This window comes from Oncorhynchus kisutch, linkage group LG5, assembly GCF_002021735.2.
Source record: "Oncorhynchus kisutch isolate 150728-3 linkage group LG5, Okis_V2, whole genome shotgun sequence".
In the NCBI taxonomy this organism is placed as follows: domain Eukaryota; kingdom Metazoa; phylum Chordata; class Actinopteri; order Salmoniformes; family Salmonidae; genus Oncorhynchus; species Oncorhynchus kisutch.
The window spans coordinates 43,495,997-43,520,865 of NC_034178.2; positions in this window are offsets into that span (position 1 = coordinate 43,495,997).

A 24,869-nucleotide genomic window follows, 5' to 3' on the forward strand; every position below is an offset into this window, starting at 1 on the left:
ACCAGACAAGCCAAATGCCATCTATGCTCGCTTCGAGGCAAGCATCACTGAACCACGCATGAGTGCACCAGCAGTTCCGGAAGGCTGTGTGATCTCTCTCTCCGTGGCCGATGTGATTAAGACCTTTAAACAGGTTAACATTCATAAGGCCGTGGGGTCAGAAGGATTACCAGGATGCAAACTCAGAGCATGCGCTGACCAGCTGACAGGTATCTTCACTGATATTTTCAACCTCTCCCTGACCCAGTCTGTGGGTCTGTGCCCAAGAAAACAAAGGTAACCTGTCTAAATTACTATCACCCCCATAGCAATGCTTTGAAAGGCTGGCTCACATCAACACCATCATCCCAGACACCCTGGATCCACTCCAATTTGCATACCATCCCAACAGATGCCACAATCTCTATTGCACTCCACACTGCCCTCTCCAACCTGGACAAATGTGAGAATGCTATTCATTGAATTCAACACCATAGTGCCTTCATCACTAAGCTCAGGACCCTGTGACTGAACACATCCCTCTGAAACTGGATCCTGAACTTCTTGATGGGTCATCCCCAGGTGGTGAAGGTAGGCAATAACACATCCGCCACACTGACCCTCAACATGGGAGTCCCTCAGGAGTGCGTGTTTAGTCCCCTCATGTGTGAACATGGAGTACGACTCCAACGCCATCATTAAGTTTGCTGACGACATGACGATGGTCGGCCTGATCACCAACGACCATAATACTGCCTATAGAGAGAAGGTTAATGACCTGGCAGTGTGGTGCCAGGACTACAAGAAACGGAGGGCCAAGCACATCACCATCCACATCAACGGGGCTGTAGAGGAGCGGTTTGAGAGCTTTAAGTTCCTCGGTGTCCACATCGCTAAGGAATTAACATGGTCCACACACACCAACACAGTCGTGAAGAAGGCACGACAACACCTCTTCCCCCTCAGGAGGCTGAAAAGATTTGACTGGACCCTCAAACAGTTCTACAGCTGCAACAGTGAGAGCATCTTGACTGGCTGCATCACCGCTTGGAATGGCAACTGCTTGGCATCCATAAGACGCTACAGAGGATGGTGCGTACGGCCCAGTTCCCTGCTATCCAGGACCTCTATATCAGACGGTGTCAGAGAAAGGCACTAAATATTGTCAAAGTCTCCAGCCACCCAAGTCATAAACTGTTTTCTCTGCTACCACACGGCAAGCAGTACCGGTGCCTGTAACCAACACGTCCCTGAACAGCTTCTACCCCAAAGCCATAAGACTACTAAATAGTTAACCAAATAGCTACCCGTTCTATCTGCATTGATTCTCTTTGCAGTAACTATTTCACCACATACGCTGCTGCTAATGTTTATTATCTATCCTGTTGCCTAGTCACTTTACCCCTACCTACAGTGCATTCAGAAAGTATTCAGACCCATTCCATTTTCTACATTTTGTTACATTACAGCCTTATTCTAAAAACATCCTCATCAATCTACACACAATACTCCATAATGACAAAGTGAAAACAAATTTTTAGAAATTTTGCAAATGTATAAAAAACTAAAACAGAAATACATTATTTACATAAGTATTTAGATCCTTTGCTATGAGACTTGACATTGAGCTCAGGTGCATCCTGTTTCCATTGATCACCGATGTCTCTACAACTTGATTAGAGTCCACCTGTGCTAAATTCAATTGATTGGACATGATTTGGAAAGTCACAAACCTGTCTATATAAAGTCTCACAGTTGATAGTGCATGTCAGAGCAAAAACCAAGCCATGAGGTTGAAGGAATTCTCCGTAGAGCTCCGAGACAGAATTGTGTCAAGGCACAGATCTGGGGAATGGTACCAAAAAATGTATGCAGCATTGAAGGTCCACAAGAACACTGTGGCCTCCATCCTTCTTAAATGGAAGAAGTTTGGAACCACCAAGACTCTTCCTAGAACTGTCCGCCCGATCAAACTGAGCAATCAAGGGAGAAGTGTCTTGGTCAGGGAGGTGACCAAGAACCTGATGGTCACTCTGACAGAGCTTCAGAGTTCCTCTGTGAAGATGGGAGAACCTTCCCGAAGGATAACCATCTCTGCAGCACTCCACCAATCAGGCCTTTATGGTAGTGGCCAGACGGAAGCCACTCCTCTGTAAAAGGCACATGACAGCCCGCTAGGAGTTTGCCAAAAGGCACATAAAGGGAAGAAGGAGTGGCTTCGGCACAGTCTCTGAATGTCCTTGAGAGGCCCAGCCAGAGCTCGGACTTGAACCCAATCAAACTTCTCTGGAGAGACCTGAAAATAGCTGTGCAGCCTGTAAGTAAGCATTTCACTGTTAGTCTACACCTGTTGTTTACGAAGCATGTGACAAATACAATTTGATTTGATGTTCTGCTGGAGAGACTTTCTCTGTCCTGACACCAATTTCTCTTCACACATACACATGCCTGCATGCATATACACACTACACTCATGGGCTCCAACCTTCCCTCTGTCTTCCCCTCTTCATCTTTCCGTCTCTCCCTCCCTATCTTCTTTTGTAATGTGGTAAATCACAGAAAGCTGTGGGACTAAGCTCTGATCAGGTTATTTCCTTGTCTCGCACACCCTACCCTCTCACTGGGAGTCCTAAAGCACAGATCAGTGTTTGAATGTCTCGCAGTGATGGAGAGTGTTGTGTGTGTGTGTGTGTGTGTGTGTGTGTGTGCGTGTAGTACAGAGGAAACATGAATGGCTGTGCTGTGCAGTGGAATGCCAAGGTGCATGGTGGTTGACAGGAGGCAAGCTTCATGGGGATTTGATGTATTACTTTCTGTGATTAATTAGCCCCGCCAGTTGTTACAGAAACAGACTAAATAAACAACTTGAGTCACTAACAATCAAAGGCACTGCACCACCACGCCTGTCAGGAGGGGAACACACACTCGCACCTGTGGGATAATCACACACACACACACTTACACCTGTGGGATGCGACTCTACTCGAGCAACACTCTAAAGCTTTGTAAACACTGCAGGCCTGTTAAGGTTTCCTTCCGGTGAAAGAGAGGAGGACCAAAATGCAGCGTGGTTATTTGTAAACATCTATAATTAAGATGAAAAATACAAACAGTATACAAAAACAATAACCGTGAAAACCCAAAACAGCCCTATTTTTTTTTTTTTATAAAAAATAATTTATTACCTTCAATACCATTCATTCTTTACAACTCATAATTTTCATACATACTTCAACAATGGTATTTTAATTTAACTAAACAAAACAAAAACCCCAAACAAACCTCAGGGGAGCATCTTCCCTCCCCGTCACCCTACAAACTACCTTTCCCTATCTCCCCGTCGCTAATCTATCCCCTTACAAATCTAAATGACACCCAGCCCTAAACCCCCCTTCCACCTCTCCCGAGCAGCATGCTGCCCCCACTTCCTCTCCTCCCTCTTCATCCTCCCCCTCAAATCTCCTTCCACCCTCCTCACTATCCCTTCCACCCCTCAATCTCTCCCTGTCTTCACCATGTTCTGCCTGGCTTCCCACAGCCCCCGTTTAAAGAGACTCATGAGAAGCCAGAGCAGAAACCTGTCCCTATCCGTCCCTCTCGCTCTCCCTACACCTCTCTCTAACCTGGCCCACGTCAATACAAAATCCCCCCTTACCAAACCTAACAACACCCGTGCCCTAGACCATACTACTCCGGCAAAGGCACAGTCCCAAAAGACATGGCGCACAGTCTCCTCCCTGCCACAAGAGGATCTTGGACAGGTGGGGGATTGCACCAAACTATACCGGTACATGATGGAACGTACCGGCAAGCACCTATGGAGGCTCAACCAATTCAGGTCCTTGAGCCTGTTGTCCAGACCCCGCGCCTGCACTCCCTCCCAGACCACTTCCGAGATGCCCACTACAGGCACCGGACTCCCTGCCTTTCTGGCCTCCTCGTACAGGTGCCTGTGATCTAAACCTACTCGGGCAACTTCAACCTCAGGGTGCGCACGCAGCCACTTGGCCGCATGACCAAAATGCCACGGCAGCTGTTCTGCCCGAGGACCCGTGTTAGACCACACCATTACGCTTCTCGCCTGATACGAGAAGAACACCCGCAGGAGGTAACCGGATGGGTGTATCACTGGATGAGCAAGCTCCGTTAACAAGAAAGAAACAAAAATTGTGTCCAGCTTGAGGGGGAAATGTGGTACCCCCCTACCTCCCTCCCCGATGGGACAGATCATGCGTGCCCTGGCGACCCACTCGCACCTGCCACTCCACATGAACTGAAACACAAGCCTCACTAGAGGCCTCCTCAGACAAGCCGGCAATGGGTAGATGTACGCCAAATACAAAAGAGACGGCAACACATCCACCTTTAGGACCAGGACTTTGCCCATAAAAGACAAAAACCTAGCCTTCCACATTGCTAGCTTCCTCTGTACCACTGCGATACGCATGTTCCAGTTCAGCGTCGCTGAGCCGGAGGTCTCAAAATGGACCCCGAGAATCCTCAGGGCCCCCTCACAGAGAGATAACCCCCCGGGCACATCCGTTCTACCGCGCCATCTACCGAAAAACTTGACGGAAGACTTTGCATGGTTCAGAACCGCTCCCGACGCTCGGGTGAAATCCCCAAAGATGGCAAGGGACCTTGTCAGGCACGAGTCCTTGCACAGCAGCAAGGAAGTGTCGTCGGCGTACTGCGTCATCTTAACACGCAGCCCACCACTTCCAGGGATCAACAAGCCTTCCACCCCTGTGTCTGCCCTAATGGCAGCCCCCAGAGGCTCCATGTACAGAACGAAGAGGAGAGCCGAGAGTGGGCACCCCTGCCTGACCCCAGACGAGAGGTCAAAAACGTCACCCAAGTGACTATTTACACTAACTCGGCACCCCGCTCCGACATATAATGTACGAATCCATCCTATGAACTTCTCCCCAAATCCTAATCGACCTAACACTCTGAATAAAAAGGATATATTCACACGATCAAAGGCTTTCGCCTGATCTAGCGCTGCTACCATTAAAGGCAGTCCTCTATCTTCAACCCAAGCGATGGAGTCCCTGATTAACTGTAGGTACATCTAATAGAGCGGCCCTCTACCCCGCACGTCTGATCCTCATGAACGACGTAGGGAAGGGCTGTGCGCAACCGGTCTGCTAAAACCTTTGCAAGTAGCTTGTAATCTACGCACAGCATGGTCAATGGCCGCCAGTTGCCAAGGTCTGTTACTTCCCCCTTCTTATATAAAAGTGACAGCACACCAACAGCCATTGATCCCCCCGGGACCCCCGTCTCAAGGATGGCCTTCAAGACTTCGAGGACCACTGGTCCAAGTATACCCAAAACTTGAGATAAAACTCAGCTGGCAGCCCATCCATCCCAGGCACCTTCCCTTTTCCCATCCTCCTAAGAGCGCTCTCAACCTCTTCTAGTGAAATCTGGGCCTCCATCACTTCTCTAATGTCCTCCGGCAACCGCCTGGACAAGTGTTCTAAAAACACATTTCCCTGCTCTACATCTATTTCCCGTTCCTTAAATAAACCTTGGAAATGATCAGTTGTCACCCTGACCATATCCTCTGGTTCTCTAACTATACTACCATTTTCTTCCCTAATGCCATGCATTACCTTCCTACTCTGTCTGGCCCTAACCGACTTAAAGAACATAGCGGAACAAGTCTCATTGTGTTCTAGAAAGCCACTATGCGCACGCTCCAGGAAAGCTCGAGCCTTCCGCTCCTGCAACTCCCTGAGCTGCGCCTTTAGGGTAGCGGATCTCTCCCAGTCAAATGACCCGCCGAGGTTGCCTGCCTCATACTCGAGTTCAATTAACCTTTGGATACGATCCACCTCCCTCCTCTCCTCCCTTTTTTTCCTCTTGCAATACCCTATTATAAAAGCCCTAATCCTCACCTTAACTAATTCCCACCACTCTAACACCCCCTCGCACATGGACCGGAGGCCTTCAAGCCTCCAAAAGAAATCATAAAACCCGTCAACAAAAGCCTGCTCCTCCAGCACATCCCGATCTAACTTCCAGTACCCCCTACCAAAGAGGCAGACTGGCGACCCCACCTGCAGGAGCACCCCGTCGTGATCCGAAAAGAAAACAGGCAACAGCCGCCCAGACAACTTACCCAAAGACCTGGGTACAAAAATATAGTCGAGCCTCCGCTCAACCCCCCTGGAGTTGCGCCATGTAGGACCGGCCATTTTCGGAGTAGTGTGCAGACCACCATCAACCAGACCATGGCAAGCCATTAGCCTGGTAATGGTGATAGGGGGGATTTTAATACAGATTTAGGAATAGGGGGGCTATTCCTAAATCTGTATTAAAATCCCCCCTATCACTAATTTCCTATTTGTGACACACAGGGGCGTCAGACAGTCCACCATCTCCCTCCTGTCTGCCACCACCTGTGGCCCATACACCACCACTAATCTAAATTTACAATCCCTTATTGTGACATCCACCCCTATAACCCTCCCCTGCATTACCACAAAAGAATCCTCCACTTTTACCTCCCTGTGCCCACACAAAATCCCTACCCCCGATGAGTGCACCCCCCCAATACCCCAAACCGACTCCCCCTTGTCCCACTCCCTCTTAAACCTACTAACATCCCCTCCATCCCTCAGGTGAACCTCCTGTAAAAAAACAAAAATCAAACCCCACACCCTCCAAATAACTAAAAACCGCCCTCTTAACAAAATCCCTTAAACCCCTTACATTTAAACTAACAAAAGTAAAATTAGACCCCATGAAAGAATAAAATAAAAACATGTAATATCCTCAAAATCTAAACCCAGACAGAAAAAAAACAAAAACAGGAGACTCACCCGATGCTCCCCTGCTCCATATCTACCGGTGAGAACACCATCCGTACTCCCGACATCCCCCCATCTTCCTCCATCTCACCAACCCAGGATGCAGGAATAGTGTTTGGCTCCGGGGTGCCCTGCACCCTGGGTCTACCCCCACAATCCTCCCCCTCCCCAGTGCTGCAGCTGGATTGGAAAAAAATCGGGGAGGCTGAGTCCCCAAACAAAAAACTCCCCACCTCCTCCTGTACCCAGTCCTGAGTCTTGTTAGGTGTGTCCCCACCCAACAGAAGTTGAGGGCCTGGGGAAACCAGCAGCAACCCAGAGGTTTCTCCCACCCCCATCACTCTCTTGGCCATCCCCTCCCTCTCACTGTCGGCCAATCGCACCCTCTTCATTCTCTTCTTTGGTGATGGCGGCAGTGGAGAGATACCACCCTTCCCCCCACCAGCTCCTCCACCATACCCCTCATCTCTTCCACCAGGGCACTTTCCCCCCAGTCCACTTGCTCTTCCACCATCTCCTTCTCCAACACTCCTCCCTCGCTTTCTTCTCTCTCATGCTCCTCCACTCGGTTGCCTTCTTCCGCCGCTTTTCCTGGTTCTCCTACTCCCGTGCCTTCCGTTTCCTTCTCTCGTCCATCCGCCGCTTCTTGCTCCTCCTCCTTCCTTGCGGCCTTCCCCTCTGGACCTGTACTCTGGTCATGAGGCTTGCTTCCTTCCCCTCCTCTTCTTCCCCCATCCCCCGCTCCTGCTCCCCCCCCAGCCGCAGATGCATATGACCTCTGACGAGCCGGGCACCCCCGCCACAGGTGTGCTGACGAGCCACACCCGTGGCACGCCTTAGGCTTGTCACAATCCTTCGCCTCGTGTTCCTCAGATCCACAAAATCTGAATTTTCTTGTGCTGCACGAGGCGAATATGTGGCCGTAGGCCATACAGCGCCTGCAAAACGGGGGCTGACGTGCATAAAACAACGTCCCCCTGTCAGCCCCTAGGGAGAACATAGCAGGAGGATGGAGGTAGCCACCATGTCCCTTTGGGTCCTCTCTGAGGAGGGCCTGGAAGCCTCTCCTCCCATTCCAAAACCCAAGGGAGTCTTTGAGGTGCCTTGCTGAGGAGACTTTATCCATGTATCTCCCCAGAAAGGCCCTCACCTCTTCATCCTTAACGTATGGGTTGTAAATGTTGACAGTTACAACCCTAAAGTTATTCTTCGCCAGGCTTATTTCATAGTGGCTCATCGGCCTCTCGCCTCCCACTGCTCATGCCCTTCTCAGGATATCATCGTGTTTCTCCTCTGTATATAGTGCCACGTCGTATGCTCCCTCCAACGAGTTTCCTTGGAAACAAAACACGTCCTTCACCGTCAGCTTTAGAATCCCCATCAATATTATCCTTCCAAAAGTTTCCCGTCCTAAAGGCTCCAACTCCTTTTCCTTCCAAGCAAAACGAATCGTGTTGGCCAGCCCAATCCCAGGGACCGACCGTGTTGATGTATTTAGCACCATCTCCGCAAGGAGAATGGCGCTCGTTCTCTTCTCTTCCAAAACAATGAAAAAAGAAAATCCAAAGTGACTGAGCCTATCTGGTACAAACACAGAGACAGGAACAATCACCCACGAAACACTCAAAGAATATGGCTGCTTAAATATGGTTCCCAATCAGAGACAATGATAAACACCTGCCTCTGATTGAGAACCACTCCAGGCAACCATAGACTTTTCTAGACAACCCCACTAACCACAATCCCATAACCTACAAAAAAAACCTAGACAAAACACACCACATAAATAACCCATGTCACACCCTGGCCTGACCAAAATACTAAGACCAGGGCGTGACAAGGCCTCAATGCTTAAATCCCTTTTTCAAATCCGTTTTGGAATCCTGACTGTCCAAACAACAAGTTACAATTGACCAAATCGGATTTTTGTGTGTTCAGACAGAAGTAATTTGCTGACATGGCTACTCTAGTTGTCATAGTAATGACGGGTGTGTGCACAGAGGTGTAGGCTGACTGGTGGTGGTGCTCAGAAGTTATGTAGCAAGCTAAAGTGACAACAATGCCAGCCATGGATGTTTCCCAATTGCATAGAAAGTTCCATATTATAGTGTAAGGTGCCTTCTAAAAGTATTTATACCCCTTGACTTATTCCACATTTTGTTGTGTTACAGCGTGAATTAAAAATTGAATATATATTTTTTTCTCACTCATCTACAAACAATAACCCCTAATGACAAAGTGAAAACATGCTTTTAGTAATGTTAGCAAATGTATTGAAAATATCTCATTTACATTAGTATTCACACCCCTGAGTTAATACATGTTAGAATCACTTTTGGCAGCAATTACAGCTGTGAGTCTTTCTGGGTAAGTCTCTAAGAGCTTTGCTCACCTGGATTGTACAATATTTGCACGTTATTCTTTTTTAAATTCTTTAAGCTCTGTCATGTTGGTTGTTGATCATTATTAGACATCTATTTTCAAGTCTTGCCATAGATTTTCAAGCCGATTTAAGTCGAAGCGGTCACTAGGCTACTCAAAAACATTCAATATAGTCTTGGTAAGCAACAGTGTATATCTGGCCTTGTGTTTTAGGTTATTGTCTTGATCAAAGGTGAATTTGTTTCCCAGTGTCTGTTGGAAAGCAGACTGAACCAGGTTTTCCTCAAGGATTGTGCGTAGCTCTATTCCATTTATTTTTTCCCAAAAACAACTCTAGTCCTCGCCAGTGACTAGCATACCCATAACATGATGCAGCCATTACCATCCTTGAAAATATGAAGAGTGGTACTCAGTGATGTGTCGTGTTTGCCCCGAACATAACGCTTTGTATTCAGGACAACGTTAATTTCTTTACCACAGTTTTTGTAGTTTTACTTTGCCTTATTGCAAACATGATACGTGTTTAGGAATATATGTATTTTGTACAGTGTCATGACGTGCCCTGGGGGAGGATCATAACCCCCTCGCTCTCTCCACAGTTTTTTATGACTTTACGACAGGTCATAAATACCTGGTAGAGCCTGCCACACAGTATTGAGAGAGTTTAAAATAACAAAGACCTCTCTTGGCCAAACTCCTAATCCCCAAAATGGGAGAATTAAACAATATTTATACTTTTGAGAATGTGGACATGGTCCGTGGACACTTATGGGACAGTTATGACAAGTGTGTTTCATTTGTTGATCTCATGAAGGACAGGAAACACACATAACTGTCTCTCTTAAAGTGTACATTTCCCAGGTTTATAATTTCCCAGCTTTATCAGGTTTACATTAAATATTGTGAAAAGTATGTGATTAAACATTAAACTATTTGTGAAAAGATGTAATGTGATGTTAACCTTCTAAATGAGAGTATGGGTTTTTCATATAAAGTGAACCAAATCAATGGCCACACCCATGTGAGCATAGACATTACGTCGGTGTCATGGACCACCCATGGACCGTCCTTGTATAAAACCCATTTGTGACACAATTCACCTGAGACCACGCAAACCACGGTGTAAGCTGAGGTTGCAAATGGTTGAACAACAATACTACCTAATAAAATGTACATGAGACTAGAAAACATGTAGCTGAAGCTACGTGTGAAATGGTTTAAAACTACAAGATCGGAGACCATACAGCTGTAGTTTGGCTACATGGCTGGAAATGGTTAAACTCTGAGACTATCGATCACTACAAAATAAGAACAAATCTTAGACGTATAATTACTAGTCTGCAGCTAGAAATGACATAAGTCTAGAGTGAGAATACAGACAACCGGCGAAGTATCTATACTATGAGAACATTTCCAAATGGTACGGTGAAGTATCCATTCTAACCTACAACCACGAAAGACATTGGCTGCGGTCATTACACTTGTCCACTTACCCACACCTTATGCCCTTGGGGGAATCCCCGTCGCCATCTTGGAGGGTGGTCCAAATTAATAGCCAAGCAAGGATAGTTTGCATCGTAAGCCCCTCAGCCCTCGTTTTCAGTCGGCTTTGCGAGTGTACAATTATGTTCACTCCGGGTCCTGAAACTCCCCGTAATTCAATTCGCGACGATTGTACATCAATGGAGAAGTCAACATACAGGTGTAAGTAAAAATGAATGCAAATAAGTTAGACATTATGCTACTACGTAAAAAGTAAATATATTTTTGTTTGGTTATCTTTGGAAATTGTAGAAATAAAACATTTCCCTCCTTCAGAAGTTACAGCTAGGCAGGCTAACATTAGTTAGCTAATTAATTTGCTAGCTATCATACAGTACGCATATATTAATAATTGTATATTTAATATAAGTAGACATGCACTCATAATTGAATATAGCACATATAAATCACTCACAAGCTACCGGAGGCTGAAATCACATTCACATGAATGAGTGACGAATTTCTGGCCAATGGTGGTCCATTTAAAAATCATTCCTTCCTCCCTCGCCCCTTGTCCTGCAAGCGTATACTCATCAGACGTCATGATACGTCATCAGAAGTGTCCACTTAATTTCAGGGCTGAGGGGATAGGGTGTGTCTTTTAAGTGTTTGGACCGCAGCCATTGTGACTTTTGGGAAAGTTAACCAGAGACTCTGATGAACTCTACAGGATGATCGAGGATTCCAACAGAGAAGACAACAACGACATATGGGCATAAATATATAAATTGCAAACTTTCTCGAATGAGCGGCCGTTCATGTGCAAAGTATTAGCATTTCAATGAATATAATTATAGACTGTGTGTAGTGAATCCATTTTGTCTTTCCCGCTCTCTCAGTCCCCTTAGTCTACCAAATCGTCATATCGGCTTAGCCCACTAGGGACTTTTCTATCATTGTTAACAACCAAACTGTTTGTTTGTGATGGATTTCTGTGTAAATAAATAATTAAGCCAATTTGTACATTGCTGATTCATTTTGGAAACTAGGGTTTGTGCAGATAACCAATAATTTTACGACGTTTGGAATGAGACTGATGTAACAATTAATAATTCATTAATAGAAGACATTGATAAGATATGAAAATATCTGAAGAGTCGATTCGGGAAATAGAGACTCTGAACATTTTCCCATGGTGCCCAGAGTGCCTAGTTAATTAAAGTTTACAAGATTAGTTTAATCACGTAATAATAATTACACATAGAGAATTGATTTGATAAAATAACAGTCTTGACGTTTAATGATAGTAACAGACATGACATTTTGACGCCCCATGCGAGGAATCTAAAATAGAATGAGGTCTTCATGATTGAATTAAGTACAGTGGTTCCTCCTTTAAAAGTTGTGAGCTTGCACCGCGGGACTTGGAGGTACCCGGCGTCATGGCTTCATTGCTCCAGACCACCAGAAGGGGGAGTTAGAGCACTCATTATGCATTTGGGTCCCAAGGTTTTTATTTGACCAATCATATCGAGTGGTTCCAATTATGAATTTTGACACAAGCCACCCTTGCCTTGTGGCGTTCTTCAACAAAGATGGCTGACAAAACATTACAGTGGAACCAGATGGAAGTTGTTATAACGTCATAACGAGTCAAGCAACAAAATATACAATTGAGAGGAATATGTTAGTTAATGTAGAGACAAACCTTTGTGCATTTTTTTGTCATGAAGTTAACTCGCTAAATAGCAATTTTCGTAAATTATCTGACTAGCTAACATTAGCCAGCTAGCTAGTGTTAGGAGAATTTGTAATTCATGTTGTTTAAGGTTTTAGGGACTCTTGAGAAAACCAGCAAACCAGGCTGTCTTCTTGGGAAACAGTGGATGTAAAGAATCTAGCTAGCTAAAGCATTTACTGCAAATTGAATATACAATTGTATAAGCTTGCCTTGCAATGCAGCTGAAGTAACATAGTTAACTATTTACTTGCTTATTGTGTAGTGGAGGATACAAATACCTGTATGCCTATGGATGTGTAGCTAGCTACAGTATGTACCCGATCTGTGAATGGACCCTAAAACGTTAGGTTCTGAACTCATATTCATACCAATCTATGAACCTCAGCTATCATAGTTGTTGTATCAACTTCAAGTCTGAATGGCATTAATGAAGCCTATGGATAGAGTAGAATATAATAACTTTATTGTGCCAAGGATGCAAGTCCTATATACACATGTACTGTAGTTATTACCACGAATGAGATCCCCCACATTTTAGCTTGTACATTTAAAATATTCACTGATCATGTACTCTTCCTTGGCAAATAGAGGTGCGGTTCAGGTATGAATCTCTGAGACATTCTCAGTCATGTCAAACTCCATTATTTGAAGGATGCTGTTTCTGCATGTATGTATTACAATTATACACTTCAACAGTGTTTACCACTCCTGCTCCTGGGACATCAATGATTACACATTGTAACTATGCAATAGACTAGAAACATGATTGTTTTGTCATTCATATATACAGAAAAAAAACTATGCATATCTAACTCCCTTCATCTGCATTAATCTGAGGACACAGGATAGTATTTCAATTAGATACTTAATTTCAACCAGTGGAGAATGTGAAACACTTTATTGAAATAAGTTCATTATCCAGGTGTTATAAATACATAAACGCATTATAATTATGATAATTGTAATAATATAAATACAAGTTCAATCTGTACTTCAATGCACATTATAAATGTGGAAGTAAAAGGAGGAAGAAAGACGAGGTGGGGAGAGAGGTGTAGAAGACAGAAAGGGAAAGAGGTAAGAACAGCGGCAGACAGCATATGATTCATTACAGTTGTGGTGTCTCCTAACCAGCCCTAGGCCCCCAGTTGGCCCGAAGGTTATCTTAAGAGCGGGTGAGCTGGCGATGACGGGACTGGCTTCCTCTCTCACATCAAAACATACCTGCAGATGAGAGACAGATGGATAGAGAGAGAGAGCATGATTAAGCCTTGTTTAAAAAAACAATTCTAACCTGTCAGTCATCTTAAATCAGGAGGTGAAATTCAAAACTGACCTTGGATCATTAACTCTGGGAGTACTACATCTCTGTCTGTATTTCAATGTAAAGCATCTCTTTAATAATACTTCCTGTTGACCCGACCAAGTGACATCTCACCTATGATCACGCTGTGCCCTCTGTCAGCCTGTTCAGATGCAGGAGGGGTTCACCAAAACAGCTGATATAACCTAGAGGATTTAGGGAGAAGGGGGAGAGGAATGAAGTGAAGAAGAGAGACTGTTATTGTGTGTGTGTGTGTGGTCTCACCTGGTGTCCACACTAAGTGGTTACAGAGTACTTTATGCTGAAAAACAGACACACGAGGACAAACAATAGAAGATAATGTATGTGATACAGACACCTATCGGAGTGTATCTGAAACATTTAAATATAGAGGGCTATGTGTCTCACCACTTGGTTATTGCAAGGCTAACCCCCAGGGAAAACATGACTTGGCAGCAACAGATAGCCCAGTGAAAATGGCTGTGTTTATGTGGTGTAAATCTTAAAATTAGCAGCTGACATCTTAAGTTTTTTTAAAATTGTCTAATGTCATATCTAGGTTGTTCCTAATTTCAGGTGTGTTGCTTAGGGCATTATCCCAAGTTGATAACTACATAAGTCTACCACTCGGTTTTGAAGTTTGACCAGGAGCACTCACACAAGTTAGAGGGTGCATTATCAGGTTTTAGAGCATTGAGAGATGACTCACAACAACGGATTCTACCATAGAACCATGATTCTAATAACCTCCGCGGTCGAAATAACTGTAAAGTATGTCGCCATCGAAATGACTACAATCGACCTGTTCGCTACGTTCCTGCACCCAACCCACAAAAAGTGTCAGAGCACAAGGGTAACAAAGGGTTAAAGGACAATCAAAATGTAGACCAATGTTCTCTAGAAGTTCCACTATGTGAAGAAGTACAGCGAGAAAAATGTGGGAAAAGTGTAAAAGATAAGTCACAAGGACTAGACGGGGAATTGCCAGACACCAGGTCCGCAGGAATTAACACCCTTAGCAAGGAAGTAAAAAATATAATTTATCCCGCTCTCACTTGAGACCATATCCAGGGCCCGCTTGATCAAGAAACAAGCCACAGGCTTCGTCTATAGTCTCTGATACAAAGGTTTCGAATAAAAAAAGTCGATCTGCTTTCACCTTGAAAAGAAATGGCACATCACGTCGCTGCGAACGACCACTCCACTTTGTGGGGAATATGTCCACTAAACACGAATCTAAACAGCCATACCTGGAAACAGTCCTGGAGGACTACTTAACTTGTCATACACTAATTGATTTGGGCGTGACAATATCGCTCATCTCTCAACCATTGTCTACCAAATCGTCATATCGGCTTAGCCCACTAGGGACTTTTCTATCATTGTTAACAACCAATATCTACTGGTTGTTTGTGATGGATTTCTGTGATTATTTAGTTACTTAGTAAATAAGTAATTAAGCTAATTTGTATATTGCTGACTAATTTTGGAAACTAGGGTTCGTGCAGATAACCAAGAATTTTACGACGTTTGGATAATAATGAATTAATAGAAGACTTTGATAAGATATGAAAATATCTGAAGAGTCACTTCGGGATATAGACTATCAACATTTTCCCATGGTGCCCAGACTTCCTAGTTAATTAAAGTTTACAAGATTAGTTTAATCACATAATAATAATTACACATAGAGAATTGATTTGATAAAATAATAGTCTTCACATTTAATGATAGTAACAGACACGACAATAGGCTTCTTTCTTTTCACTTTGTCATTTAGGTTATTATTGTTGTTGATCGATCCTGGATACAGCCATCAAACTCTGTTACTAAAGTAACCATTGGCCTCATGGTGAGATCCCTAAGCGGTTTCCTTCCTCTTCGGCAACTGAGTTAGGAAGGACGCCTGTATCTTTGTAGTGATTGGGTGTATTGAAACACCATCCAAAGTGTAATTAATAACTTCACCAAGCTCAAAGGGATATTCAATGTTTGCTTTATTTATTTATTTATTTACCCATCTACTAATAGGTGCCCTTCTTTGCAAGGCATTGGAAAACCTCCTTGGTCTTTGTGGTTGAATATGTGTTTGAAATGTACTTTTCGACTAGGGGACCTTACAGATACTTTTATGTGGGGTACAGAGATGAGGTAGTAATAAAAAAAAAATGTTAAACACTATTATTGCACACAGAAAGTCCATGCAACTTATTATGTGACTTGTTAAGCACATTTTTATTCCTGAACTTATTTAGGCTTGCCATAACAAAGAGGTTGAAAACGTAATGACTAAAGACATTTCAGCTGTTCATTTTAAATTAATTTGTAAAAATCTCTAAAAACATAATTACACTTTTACATTATGGGGTATTGTGTGTAGGCTAGTGAAAAAAATCTAAACTACCTACGAAGGTAATTTGAAATGTGGCTTGATATATCCGATTCCATGTGCTTTTTGGCTGTTCAGACTTTATGAAAAATAATAGATTAGAGTCAAATATGCAAAAAAAAATATGGATTTGAGTCACTTCAAATTGATAATGTGAACAAGGCTTAAAACACACCAATACTCTTTGTTGGATCACCTAATCAAAAAACATTTGTTTCCCAAATAATGGGAGGAGATACACTGGTGGGCCATTGCCGATTCCCTTTGGGGTCGTTGCCTACGCAAGAAGAATTGTTTTGTATAAAAAGAGAAAAACTTCAAAGATATTAGCTAGGTGGACCACTAAATAAATTATTCACTCCAGTGCAATACACAGAGGGGTTTAGAACATTTCTGACAGACACATTTCAGGAGATTTACCCCCCCCCCCAAAAAAAAAAACATGATGAAAAGCATAATTATTCATTTTTCATATCAAAAGAATATAATACAATCATAATAAACTACATTTCTATACCACAATAGACCTGTGAGTGAAGTAGAACCTTGTTCATCAGGATCATAAAGTGAAACCCCAGCTAAGCCCTGATGGTAGGGCGTTCAGTGCTGCGACATCAGTGTAGAAGTAGTAATAAAGCAAATGTGGAAAATTACACCCTATTCCCCTTTAAGTGCATTTCTTTTTACCAGAACTCCATAGGCCTCTGTAGGACTCTGGTCAAACCTAGCACAGTTTATAGGGGAATATGGTGTCATTTGAGATGCAGTTATAGTTTTAATTCCAATAAAGAGAAAAGGCAAGGTCATACGGTGAACTACCCCCCACCCCCCATTATACGATCACAAAGACAGGCTGGGAGAGTGCATAATATCCTCATAGCTATTTTTACCCTCAAATTAAAATCTATGACATGTTGAAATGACTGCAGTGTGCAAGAGGGGTATTCAAACTAGACACTAATGACTCTTATTAATGGCCTGAATGAAGTCTTGACAGGTCGTGTGTCATTTGTCGAGCAATGCTCCACTGGCATAATGGCTAATGTAAGTGGGTATAATTATATATATTATACCCTATCTTATGGTATTTTGGCAGGACTATGAAGGAACTAGGCAGTTAGGAGAAGAGTGAAAGCGCTGAGAGAGAGAAAGCAAAAACTTTATCACATTTAAATAAGTATTCAGACCCTTTCCTCAGTACTTTGTTGAAGCACCTTGGGCAGCGATTACAGCCTTAAGTCTTCTTGGGTATGACGCTACAAGCTTGGTACATCTGTATTTGGGGAGTTTTTTAGTTTCGTTTCTTAAAAAAAAAATCCCCATTCTTCTCTGCAGATCTTCTCCTGCTCTGTCAGGTTGGATGGGAAGCGTTGCTGCACATCCATTTTCAGGTCTCTACAGAGATGTTAGATTGGGTTCAAGGCTTGGCTCTGGCTGGGCCACTCAAGGACATTCAGAGATGTGTCCCGAAGCCACACCTGTGTTGTCTTGGCTGTGTGCTTGGGGTCGTTGTCCTGTTGGAAGGTGAACCATCCCTCAGTCTGAGGTCCTGACTGCTCTGGAGCAGGTTTTGCTCAAGAATCTCTCTGTACTTTGCTCTGTTAATCTTTCCCTCGATCCTGACTAGTCTCCCAGTCCCTGCCGCTGATCAACATCCCCACAGCATGATGCTGCTGCCACCATAAGGATGAAAAAAAAAGTTTCCTCTGGATGTGACACTTAGCATTCAGGACAAAGAGTTCAATCTTGGTTTCATCAGGCCAGAGAATATTGTTTCTCATGGTCTGAGAGTTCTTTAGGTGCCTTTTTTGCAAACTCCAAGTGGGATGTCTAGTGGCTTTTACTGAGGAGTGGCTTCCGTCTGGCCACTCTACCATAAAGGCCTGATTGGAAAGGTGCAGCAGAAATGGTTGTCCTTCTGGAAGGGTCTCCCATCTCCACAGAGGGACTGGAGCTCTATCAGAGTGACCATCGGGTTCTTGGGCACCTCCCTGACCAAGGCCCTTCTCCACAGATAGGTCAGTTTGGCCGGGCGGCCAGCTCTAGGAAGAGTATTTGTGGTTCCAAACTTCTTCCATTTAAGAATGATGGAGGCTATTGTGTTCTTGGTGACCTTCAATGTTGCAGAATTGTCTATGGACAATTCCTTCCATGGCATGGTTTTTGCTCTGACACTGTGGGACCTTATAGACAGGTGTGTGCCTTTCCAAATCATGTCCAACCAGTTGAATTTACCACAGGTGGACTCCAATCAAGGATGATCAATGGAAACAGGATACACATGAGCTCGAGTCTCATAGCAAAGGGTCTGAATAATTACAGTGCCAGTCAAAAGTTGACACCTACTCATTCAATGGTTTTTATTTTTACTATTTTCTACATTGTAGAATAAAATTGAATACATCCAAACTATGAAATTACACATATGGAATCATGTAGTAACCAAAAAAAGTGTTAAACAAATCAGTATCTATTTTAGATTTTAGATTCAAAGTAGCTGCCCTTTGCCTTAATGACACCTTTGCACACTCTTGGCATTCTCTCAACCAGCTTCATGAGGAATGCTTTTCAAACAATCTTGAAGAAGTTCCCACATATGCTGAGCACTTGTTGGCTGCTTTTCCTTCACCCTGCTATCCAACTCATCCCAAACCATCTCAATTGGGTTGAGGTCGGGTGATTATGGAGGCCAGGTCATCTGATGCAGCACTCCATCACTCTCCTTGGTCAAATAGCCTGTCATGACTCTCTCTCCTTGGTGAGGGTAAAAGATGCCAAATCGGCTTGGCACATGGCTGACAGATAAGGGGGGGTTATAACTTAACAGCTGGTCATAAATAGTTTGCAGAAACTCTCCTTCCTTGCCTTGCAGTATTGCGAAAGAAATCCCTTTGTCTACAGACCTTTGTCATCAACAACTCTAACGGCCTAACAAATTAAATTTGGAACAATATTCATAAGACAGGAATGGTAAGAATGGTCCGTGGGGATCTAAAGAATAGTCCTGTCATATGGTTGATTATTTTGTGATGTCATTAAGTACAGTATGAATAAGTAACTAACTTTTAAAGTGTACTCATCCTATGTATCCACTTCTAAATGTTGTATAAAATATATGATTAAATATGAAAATACTTTTGTGAAGATAGCAATGTGACTATCCTTCTAAATGAGATAATTGCTTTCCATATAAACTTGTGCCCAGTCAGTTACCACTCCCAAGTGAGCACAGACATTGTGTCGGTGTGATGGAATGCCCCCTTTTGGCCAGAGTGCTTAAAAGGACTAGCTAACCAAATTTAGCCAAGACCAGCCTGACGTACAGCGTCAGTTGAACATTACGAAATGGTTTAACCTCTACATACCAAAAAGATGCGAGGCCGTGGTATACACGTTGAAATGGTTAGAAACTTTGTACTGAGACCAGACAGCATGGAGTGGTGGCTACACAGCTGAAAATGGTTTGAACTCTACAGAGCAGCCGACATATAGCACAAACTGAGTGTTACGAAATGGTTAGAATCTCTGAAACTCTCAACACAAGTGAAGAAGGTAAAGACTACATCAGAACATTCAAGTCTGCAGCTGTGCATGTAGAAGGAGTCCTAGAACTTTGACTGAAGACACGGAGGGGAGAAAGACAATCCCCTGTGATACAACAGTTGGTACATCTGAAATATCTATTCTAATGACTATTCCAAGACCTGAGAAACTCTACAAAGAAGAAGGACATTGTGACTTCTGGTGGACAACCAGAGCCGTACATCGAGCGACTACCCATAGACGGATCGATTGGTTTCTACAGAGAGACGACAGAGACACAGCTACGCATAAATATATATTGCATTTCTAATCCGAATGAACAGTGGTTAGGGTGCTAAGTATTCTGGTTACTGTGAGCGTAGTTTCCAAATGTATGTACGATAAGTTGACTCTCTTTGTCTCCCCCTCTCTTTATCTTTCCCCACCCCCTTTCCATTGTGTAACAAGCCGTCATATCATGTCAGTCCACTAGGGATTTGTATCTCATGTAAGTGTGTATGTGTGTTCTGTGTTATTATTTAGTTAATTAGTAAATAAATAATTAAATCAATTTGTGTAGTACTGATTATTTAGAAGGGCTAGGGATCTTGCAGATATTAAGAATTATGCAACGTTCGGAATAAGACTGATGCAGTAATAATGTCACGACTTCCACCGAAGTCGGTCCCTCTCCTTGTTCGGGCGGCGTTCGGCGGTCGACGTAAACGGCCTTCTAGCCACCACCGATCCATTTTTCATTTTCCATTTGTTCTGTCTAATCACACCTGGCTTCACTCAACCAATTACTTGTTTATTATTTAACCCTCTGTTCCCCATGTTGTGTTCGTGAGTGATTGTTGTAATTCGGTCCGTAATTCGGTCCGTACCTGCGCTTACAACCTGGTGCGTATCCGGGAGGGGGACGAGTGGAAGACAGCATTTAGTACCACCTCAGGGCACTGTGAGTATCTCATCATGCCGTACGGGTTGATGAATGCTCCTTCAGTCTTCCAGGCCTTTGTTGACGAGATTTTCCAGGACCTGCACGGGCAGGGTGTAGTGGTGTATATCGACAACATTCTGATATACTCCGCTACACGCGCCGAGCATGTGTCACTGGTGCGCAAGGTGCTTGGTCGACTGTTTGAGTATGACCTGTAAGTCAAGGCTGAGAAATGTCTGTTCTTCCAACTGTCCGTCTCCTTCCTAGGGTACTGCATTTCCACGTCAGGGGTGGAGATGGAGAGTGACTGCATTTCAGCCGTGCATAATTGACCGACTCCCACCACGGTAAAGGAGGTACAGAGGTTTCTGGAGTTTGCCAACTACTACCGGAGGTTTATCCGGGGTTTTGGTCAGGTAGCAGCTTCCATTACCTCACTGCTGAAGGGGGACTGGTGCGGCTGCAGTGGTCGGCTGAGGCGGACAGAGCTTTTGGTCACCTGAAGGCTCTGTTTACCTCGGCTCCCGTGATGGCTCATCCCGAACCCTCTTTGGCGTTCACGTCCAGGGTCTGGAGAGCGTTCATGGAACATCTGGGGGTCTCGGTCAGCCTCACCTCAGGTTTTCACCCCGAGAGTAACGGGCAGGTGGAGAGAGTGAACCAGGATGTGGGTAGGTTTCTGTGGTCATATAGCCAGGACTGGCCGGGGGAGTGGGCAGCGTTCACCCCCTGGGCAGAGATGGCCCAAAACTCACTCCGCCACTCCTCCACTAGCCTCTCTCCTTTCCAGTAGGTACTGGGGTATCAACCGGTTCTGGCACCGTGGCATCAGAGCCAGATCGAAGCCCCTGCGGTGGATGAATGGTTCAAGCGCTCGGAGGAGACCTGGGACGCCGCCCATGTGCACCTACAATGGGCCGTGAGGCGGAAAAAAGCGAGCGCTGACCGCCACCGCAGCGAGGTCCTGGTGTTCGCACCGGGGTATAGGGTCTGGCTCTCAACCCGAAACCTGCCCCTCTGCCTGCCCTGCCGGAAGCTCGGTCCGCAGTTTGTGGGGCCATTTAAAATCCTGAGGAGACTGAACGAGGTACAGGTTACAGCTTCCCCTAGATTATCGTATTAATCCGTTGTTCCGTGTGTCTCTCCTCAGGCCGATGGTGGCTGATCCACTCCAGGAAGCTGAGGTGCGGGAGGTTCCTCCGCCCCCTCTGGACATCGAGGGGGCCCCGGCGTATGCTGTTCGAGCCATCGGGCAAGGGGACTTCAGTACCTCGTGGAGTGGGAGGGGTACGTTCCGGAGGAGAGATGCTGGGTGCCAGTGGAGGACGTCCTGGACCCTTCTTTGCTGCGGGATTTTCACCGACTCCATCCGGATCGCCCTGCGCCTCATCCTCCAGGTCGTCCCCGAGGTCTGTGTCGGCGCGCTGCTGGAGCCGCTCGTCAAGGGGGGGGGGTACTGTCACGATTTCCGCCGAAGTCTGTCCCTCTCCTTGTTCGGGCGGCATTCGGTGGTTGACGTCACCGGCCTTCTAGCCACCGCCGATCCATTTTTCATTTTTCATTTGTTCTGTCTTTGTCTTATCACACCTGGCTTCACTCAACCAATTACGTGTTTATTATTTAACCCTCTGTTCCCCATGTTGTGTCGTGAGTGACTGTTTGTTGTAATTCGGTCCGTGTTTGTGAGCTATCATTTTTTTGCCTTGTATATTTGTGTTTTTTGAGTAAAGTACTTCAATTACTCATATCTGCTGTCCTGTACCTGACTCCCTACACCAGCTACACATAGGACCGCTACAAATAATTTATAATTGACTGTTATTGATGTAAGAGATATCTATATATCTTTAGAATTTAAGTCGGGAGATAGTAACTTGTTAAACAACTTTTCCCGTGGTGCCCCAGATTCCTAATGAGTTCATTGTTACATGATTAATTTGATCAAGTAACAATTAAATATCGTTAGTTGATAAAATCAATAAGTCATCAGATTAATGATGGTCATGTCACGACAATCCCTTACACAGCCTGGAGGTGTGTTTTGGGTCTTGTCCTGTTGAAAACAAATTATAGTCCAACTAAGTGTAAACCAGATGGGATGGCTTTGGCAGCAATACTGGTTAAGTGTGCCTTGAAGTCTAAATAAATCACTGACAGTGTCACCAGCAAAGCACCCCCCCACCTCCTCCTTCATGCTTCAGTTGTCCTGAGTCTGCACAACTCTGCCAGGACCTAGGATCAAGAGACGCTCAAGTGTTTTAGTACTATATCTCTTGACACAATGATGAAAATAATCATGGCCTCTAAACCTTCAAGCTGCATACTGGACCCTATTCCAACTAAACTACTGAAAGAGCTGCTTCCTGTGCTTGGCCCTCCTATGTTGAACATAATAAATGGCTCTCTATCCACCGGATGTGTACCAAACTCACTAAAAGTGACAGTAATAAAGCCTCTCTTGAAAAAGCCAAACCTTGACTCAGAAAATATAAAAAACTATCGGCCTATATCGAATCTTCCATTCCTCTCAATTTTTTTTAGAAAAGGCTGTTGCGCAGCAACTCACTGCCTTCGTGAAGACAAACAATGTATACGAAATGCTTCAGTCTGGTTTTAGACCCCATCATAGCACTGAGACTGCACTTCTGAAGGTGGTAAATTACCTTTTAATGGCATCAGACCGAGGCTCTGCATCTGTCCTCGTGCTCCTAGACCTTAGTGCTGCTTTTGATACCATCGATCACCACATTCTTTTGGAGAAATTGGAAACCCAAATTGGTCTACACGGACAAGTTCTGGCCTGGTTTAGATCTTATCTGTTGGGAAAGATACCCGTTTGTCTCTGTGAATGGTTTGTCCTCTGACAAATCAACTGTAAATGTCGGTGTTCCTCAAGGTTCCGTTTTAGGACCACTATTGTTTTCACTATATATTTTACCTTTTGGGGATGTCATTCGAAAACATAATGTTAACTTGTCACTGCTATGCGGATGACACACAGCTGTACATTTCAATGAAACATGGTGAAGCCCCAAAATTGCCCTTGCTAGAAGCATGTGTTTCAGACATAAGGAAGTGGATGGCTGCAAACTTTCTACTTTTAAACTCGGACAAAACAGAGATGCTTGTTCTAGGTCCCAAGAAACAAAGATCTTCTCTTGAATCTGACAATTAATCTTAATGGTTGTACAGTCGTCTCAAATAAAACTGTGAAGGACCTCGGTGTTACTCTGGACCCTGATCTCTCTTTTGAAGAACATATCAAGACCATTTCAAGGACAGCTTTTTTCCATCTACGTAACATTGCAAAAATCTGAAACTTTCTGTCCAAAAATGATGCAGAAAAATGTATCCATGCTTTTGTCACATCTAGGTTAGACTACTGCAATGCTCTACTTTCCGGCTACCCGGATAAAGCACTAAATAAACTTCAGTTAGTGCTAAATACGGCTGCTAGAATCCTGACTAGAACCAAATAATTTGATCATATTACTCCAGTGCTAGCCTCCCTACACTGGCTTCCTGTCAAGGCAAGGGCTGATTTCAAGGTTTTACTGATAACCTACAAAGCATTACATGGGCTTGCTCCTACCTATCTCTCTGATTTGGTCCTGCCGTACATACCTACACGTACGCTATGGTCACAAGACGCAGGCCTCCTAATTGTCCCTAGAATTTCTAAGCAAACAGCTGGAGGCAGGGCTTTCTCCTATAGAGCTCCATTTTTATGGAATGGTCTGCCTACCCATGTAAGAGACGCAAACTCGGTCTCAACCTTTAAGTCTTTACTGAAGACTCATCTCTTCAGTGAGTCATATGATTGAGTGTAGTCTGCCCCAGGAGTGGGAAGGTGAACGGAAAGGCTGTCTCTGCCTGGCCGGTTCCCCTCTTTCCACTGGGTTTCTCTGCCTCTAACCCTATTACAGGGGCTGAGTCACTGGTTTACTGGGGCTCTTTCATACCGTCCCTAGGAGGGGTGCGTCACCTGAGTGGGTTGAGTCACTGATGTGATCTTCCTGTCTGGGTTAAGCCTGTCTCGGCGCCCCCCATTGGGTTGTGCCGTGGCGGAGATCTTTGTGGGCTATACTCGGCCTTGTCTCAGGATGGTAAGTTGGTGGTTGAAGATATCCCTCTAGTGGTGTGGGGGCTGTGCTTTGGCAAAGTGGGCGGGGTTATATCCTTCCTGTTTGGCCCTGTCCGGGGTTGTACTCGGATGGGGCCACAGTGTCTCCTGACCCCTCCTGTCTCAGCCTCCAGTATTTATGCTGCAGTAGTTTGTGTCGGGG